Source organism: Bacillus rossius, chromosome 1, assembly GCF_032445375.1.
Source record: "Bacillus rossius redtenbacheri isolate Brsri chromosome 1, Brsri_v3, whole genome shotgun sequence".
Taxonomy (NCBI): domain Eukaryota; kingdom Metazoa; phylum Arthropoda; class Insecta; order Phasmatodea; family Bacillidae; genus Bacillus; species Bacillus rossius.
The window spans coordinates 317959603-317966426 of NC_086330.1; positions in this window are offsets into that span (position 1 = coordinate 317959603).

Genomic DNA, 6824 nt, shown 5'->3' on the forward strand with positions numbered 1-6824 from the left:
ACCTTTTCGTTGTCGGTGCTGCCTTTTCGTTGTCGGTGCTTCCAAATGTGCTGCCTTTTCGTTGTCGGTGCTTCCAAATGTGCTGCCTTTTCGTTGTCGGTGCTTCCAAATGTGCTGCCTTTTCGTTGTCGGTGCTTCCAAATGTGCTGCCTTTTCGTTGTCGGTGCTTCCGAATGTGCTGCCTTTTCGTTGTTGGTCCTTCTATTTTTTATGTTGTTTTGACTCTAGTATTATTGTAAATGATTCTTGATTTGACTAGCGTATTATTCCATCCGGTGCATGTATATAAGCGAGTCCTAGACAGCAGGTCGGTCAGTTTGTTACTGTCGTCGACGGTGTAAGGATCACCTAGATTATTTCATCTGGTGCATAAGTCGCGTAATTACCTGTTCTTGAGAACTCGATGGCATCTTTACCGACTTTAACGTCGAACTCGATGGACGTTGTACCATCGTCTACGGGAACCTTGACGTCAGCGACGACAATGGTGGAGCAGATCTCGTTGGCAACGACGACGACGTCAACATTGGAGGAGATTTCAATAGATGTGATACCACCAGCAGAAGATAGCTTAATAACTACTGAGCTGGATGTGCAGGAAACCACGACGATCGACGATACGACCTCGATGGAGACTTCAATGGATGCTGATTTGACAACTAGCGAACATCGGTGCTGTTACTGCGACAAGATTTTCTCAAACAACAGCAATGCTCGGCGACACGAGAGGAGCGAATGTGTCAAGAACCTATATCGTAAAATGTTTGTTTGTGAGAAATGTCATAAGCAGTTTGCCAGAAAAGATAATATGAAAACGCACATGAAGGCATGTAAAGGTCCTGCTGTGCGGCAGAAAGTAAAGGTTTCGGTGCAACAGCGATGCATCGATGTTCATAAGAGTATGCCTGGAAATGGTACTACTGTTGCAACGTCCATATCTGGATCGGGTCTGAAAGGTTCGTCTACATCAGCACGGTATCCTTGCAGCTACTGTGATACGTCGTTCGCATTTTTCCATGATGCACGAAGACATGAGCGGAGCAAATGCAAAAAGAATCCTTCTCGTATAAAGTTTCGATGTGATGATTGTCATGAATGGTTTACTCGAATCGATAGTTTGCGACATCATGCGAAAAAATGTAAAGGTGGAGTCTGTGCTCCTACTGCTGAACTACCTGCCAACATTTCGACTCCTCGCTTTAGATTGGAGACACGAAAGTGTACAACCAAAAAAACAGATGCCCAGCAACCGATTGTTATGACGTCTGAACATGGAACTAAACCTAAGACTGTGTTCGGAGCATTACAAGTGAACGAAATGGCTTCTACTTGGCGCAGTCTGCATTTCGTGGAACGTTGAAAGACTACTTTTATCTAAATACGTTCGGTGAGTCGAAGGACAGTTGTAATTTTCTTGACGATATCAGACAGAAGATAATCAATCAGCTTACTGATGATGTAGCAACAAACGGACCTTTGAAATATAACTTGTGGTTGGACTGTATATATGGAAAGCCATATCCGTTCGATGACAAAGTGAAGAAGTGTGCATTCAAGACATCGGCTGCAGTAATTTACAGTTCTAACGATGTGAAGCAAACTGTTAAAAACGGTATCCAGAAACTCTGTCAAGAAGAGGTGGACTATGTCTGTAAAGGTTCTGGCTGGACTCTGTCTAGTATAAACCGATTGGAGCTAAGAATTAGTCATTTCACACCGCTGCGGAACTAAATGATTATAAGATTGCTGGCTTTCGTAAGTGATCCTGTAGTAGAATAGAAATTATGTAATAAATATTATGTTTGTAAAAGAACTTACAGTGTTTAATTCCTCGAACCTGTTACTTTTATGTTAAATTGATGTTATATTTAATTTTTTTTGCATCATCCTAGATCGTACCAAGGACCTTAGTCGATCTAATTAATCAGTATATTGATCGGAAATTTATTTAATGATTTCTGAACTTTTTCCCAGATCTCTAGCATTAAAATTACACATTTCCAATGTGGTGGTCTTGATGTCTGATAGGATGGTGGTCGTAGAGGATTTAGAGTCTCTTTACGAATGTTGAACATGGTTTATTTAAATTATTTTTTTACATAAGATTAAACATTATTGCAACGATCGGGTATCGAACCGAGGACGGGAATCGATCGAATCAATATGTAAATTAATGAGTGATTTATTTAATGAATTTTGGAACTTTTCCCGAATTTCTAGCTAAATAATTACGGATTTTAAAGATGGCGGCCAAATGACAAGATGGCGGGTGTCACAGTAATAAATGATTACTGCACTCTAGTGGGTAAGAATTAAACTAGCATGGTGTCAGCGCACTCTAGCCGACGATACAATGATGTTGGCTTCCAGCATCGAAGACAAGATGGCGGACATGACGTCATACTACCTGATGGTATATGTGCATTGGTAAAAGTGGTGGGGGTCAGTCTGCCAGCAGCCACCTAGGGGGAAGGATCGGTCGCAATTTTTATTTTTTTTGCACTCGTCGTGTTCGAACCGAGGACTCCGAACTCCGTGTCGTTTTTGTAATTTTTTATTTATAATTTATTAAAATTTTATTAAATGAATTTTTTTATAATTTTTAAAAAACATTTCATTAAAATCGGATAATACATAAAAAAGTTAAAGATGGCGGCCGTAACGGAAATTGCAACGGTGACGTCATCATTCAAAATGGCGGAAAACACGTCGCCTGAATGTTCGAGAAAACACAATGACGTCATCCAAAATGGCGGATCCTAGATGGCGGATCCAAGATGGCCGCCGGGGTCAAGGTCAAAGGTCATGGTATCCTTATTCCTAGAAATGGCTTAACTGAGGCTTGAGTTAAGGATGCTTAAGCCTATTTTAGGAATTGGTGTTCTTTCTAAGGCAAAAGACATTTGTGGTTTTTTGAAATCCTAATTTTTCCTCGAAACGGGAATTTTTCCCTCGAAAACGGGAAATTTTGAGTCATTTTGAGTCATTTTTGAGGAATTTTGAGGAATTTTTGCCGCCGTGACGTCACAATCCAAGATGGCGGAGCCGGCTCTCGGCTCCACCGCCTGAGGCCTGATCTCGGAACCCCATTTACATACTACTGGCATGGTTCCACCAGCAGAAGAGACTCTAGGCCACGCAGTGCTGGCTGCAGAATAGACGTCGATAAATTACGTTTCACCAGCGAAGGGGAATTCAATGGTTGGTGATTCCTCTACAACTATCGAGCATCGATGCCGTTACTGTGAGAAGATTTTCTCGAACAACAGTAATGCTCGTCGACACGACAGAATTCGCTTATAATCTTTCTCGTAAAATGTTAAGTTGTAAAAAGTGTCGCAAGCAAAGTACAAGAAATGACAAGATGAAAAGACACTTGAAGACATACAAAGGCCCTGTTGTTCGGCTTACTGACGAAGTTGCTACGTACGGACCTTTAAAATACAACTTGTGTTTGGACTGCGTCTATGGTAAACTATATCCGTTCAAGAACCAAGGGAAGAAGTGCGCTTTCAAGATTAAGAATACTGCCATTTACAGTTCTGACGATATAAAGCAGTCTTTTAAACACAGTATCGAGACACAATTTCTCGGGTAGAGGAAGACTATGTCAGTAAAGATCTGGCTGGTCTCCGTCTTCAGCAAACCGATTGGAGCTGAGAATTAGTCAGTTCAGAAAAACTCATAACTAAATGTTTATTGGATTGCTAACTTTCGCAAGTGTTCGTGTATTAGAGTAGAATCATAAATAAATTGTTATTTGTAAAAATTGTGAGGTTTTTTCTTGAACCTGTCATTTTTTATGGTAATTTTAATTAGATTATCTTTATTGTATCAGTAAGGATCGAACTGAGGACATAAATCGATTGAATCAATCTTTATTTTAACCATATTATTTTATGGTTTTTGGAATTTTACCCGAATTTATTGCTAAATAATTACATAATTTCAATATGGGAGGCAAGATGGCGTATGCCCTGGCATTAAATACTACTGCACTCTAGCGTATAAAACTTAAACTAATATGGTGACAGCTCCTTCTGGCAGACGAAAACAATAGTATGTTGTATCCAAGATGGCGGCCTCCAGCAGACGAAAACAAAATGGCCGCCATGACGTCATACTGACTGACGTAATATCTATCTTGGTATTAGTGGTGGGAGGTCATTTGCCAATGGCTTCTGTGGAGGAAAGATGCGTCGCCATTTTTAACCGATTGCCCTCATCGGGTTGCGTATTTCCTTTCCCTTCATCGACTCTCCGACGCGCCCTTGAAGTGCTCTGGGATTGGCCGCTGCTCGGGTGGGCGAGGAGGAGGGTGTTTGCGGCTCGGGTGACCGTGTAAGAGGTGGCTTTCGAAATGCGGCTTTGTTTTGTCCGGAGGGAGGGGGGGGGGAGGAAGATAGACGCCGTCATGACGTGATAAAAGGGCACAATTGCCGTGTCGGCTTAAAAATAATATAGGCGAGGGCATACAATGTGTGCTGCTGCAGAGTCTGAAACAGACTTAGAAAAGAAAATTTCAGAAAGCTCCGACTGTGCAAAATTCGAAATTTTTAACAAATAAGTGAACACTGAAGGTTATAGTGTTTTTTTCTGACTTACATAACTAAATGCTACATAGATAGTTAGAGAGAGAAGAGAGATTTTTAGGTTAAGAGATTCTAACACGTTACTAAAACAAATGGGATTTTTGTGAGAACGTTTCAGAATGCAGAAAAGTATGTTTTTGGGGAATCAGATTATCTCAACCGACAGCAGAAGGAAAGAACTCCACTGCATTCATTGACATAAAGGTTAAATTAAATTCCAAGCATACAAGACATACAGATGCAGAAATAAACAAAAGTTTTATATATATTTATATTGAAATGTAGGTTTTATTATAAAAATTTCTAAATTAATTTTTTTGACTTTATATTTCAATTAACGTGTCGAAGAAAGCTGTAATTAGTTTTCTTCAAAAAATTAAATTAGTTTGAGCTTATCAAGTCCTGTTGCTAATTACAGGCAAATGTTTTTATACAAGTTTTTCTGAGTTTATAACATAATAAAGAAATTTGAAAAGGTTGCAAATAAAGTTTTTAATTTATTTAACAAAATCTTGTAAACTAATTAAAACATTTTTAACTTAACAGATTAGTCAGTAAACCTAACAAGAGCATCCAGTAGATTATTTTTATTCTTCTCTCATTCTCAGGTTTTGGTTTTGGGGTGTCATATGTTTAAATTTCATGTATCTCGTAAATAATGTTCCGAGTTTTCTTTAACCATTCGCACAGAGTGCAAGTAGCTGAGACTTACAGTTTTTGAAAATTAGTAAAAAACAGAATGAATATTTTCAAATTGCACTGAAGGAACGACTCCAGCAGCAACTTTAACCTATCATGAACTATGGCTAATGAAATCCTACGACGGTGACACAATTATGACTGTCAAATTGGCATATAGCTCTCGAAATTTGTTCCTTATAATATAGCTAAGTCTAGGTTTGAACCCTGCAACTAACCAGATAATCTTTCATTTTACCGTCAAGTTACAGATTTCACTTAACATATGTACTGTAAATAAGCACAGGTGTTATAAGAATATATATACACAAATACGAAAAAAACACATATTGTTTTATTCTCGCCGCCATGTCAGATTGCTTCTACTCGGTCCCCTTCTTGCGAAGAACAAACTTCCAAACTGTACCTTTCTCCAGAGTGAGCCCACGGAGTTTCCTAATTGTTAAGGCTTAGGGCGGCTCTACGATAAGGAATTTAAGTATAGTTGGGGATTTTTCGTATTTTAAAAGGCAAAAATATTTTGAGGCATTATGAATTTCAATGGTATGATTATTTTTATTGTTTTTCTCTCGAAATTTGATTTTTTTTAAATTGTTTTAGAATTTTTGGCGGAATTTATTTCTCTCCTAAAAACTGGAAATTTTGGCAAATTTTTAGCGATTTATTTGTAACTTTTTTTTTTTGCTTTCTGGTACATTTTGCTGGTCAAAGTAGAAGGTCTAGGTCAAGATCAACCAAAATGACCGCCGTGACATCACAATCCAAGATGGCGGTCGAATCAACAGTACCACACCCAGGACCAGTGGCAAGAGGAACCAATGTATACTACATATATACATCGCTATGAAAATAACTAATACTTTCAGTATTATAACCATATCGTTCTAGGGAATAGTATATATTTTATATTTTATTAATTTTTTTGCTACCTCTATTAAAAAAATACAAATAATTAAAATTTTTATTGAGCAACTAGCCAAAAAAAAATCCCAACTTTCATATTGTAATAAGATGTGTTACTCCAAGATTTCCTATATTCTACTTGCCACTCAATTACCTTCAGAAAACAGTAATTATACTATTTTTAAAAATGTTTAAACTCTTACCGTGATTCAAAATATCGACATAGTTCTATTTTTGTTTGCGCAACAGCACAAATTTAACTCCTGACATGGTTTGCTTGGCCCAGTAGCTTCTTATCTTCTGTGTTAATCCCTATTTTTAGGGGTGGGGTTTTGTAATGTTATGTCAAGTTAACGAGCTACCTCTATTCCAAATTTTATTCATATGAGTTTAAAAGAAATTAGGTGATTAAGTAACGAAACACCTAAATATCCTAACTTTCACATTTATATATTAGTAAGATTTCAATCAATAATTTATAGCTGAAACATAGAAAAATATATCTTGCAGACTCTGTGAGACAGTATTTTCAGTAAATGCTTATAGGTTAGCCAATATTTATGCTTTTGTATCGTCCATGTTATCCACAAAATTTTAATAATACAACCCATAAAATTTCATATAGTATAA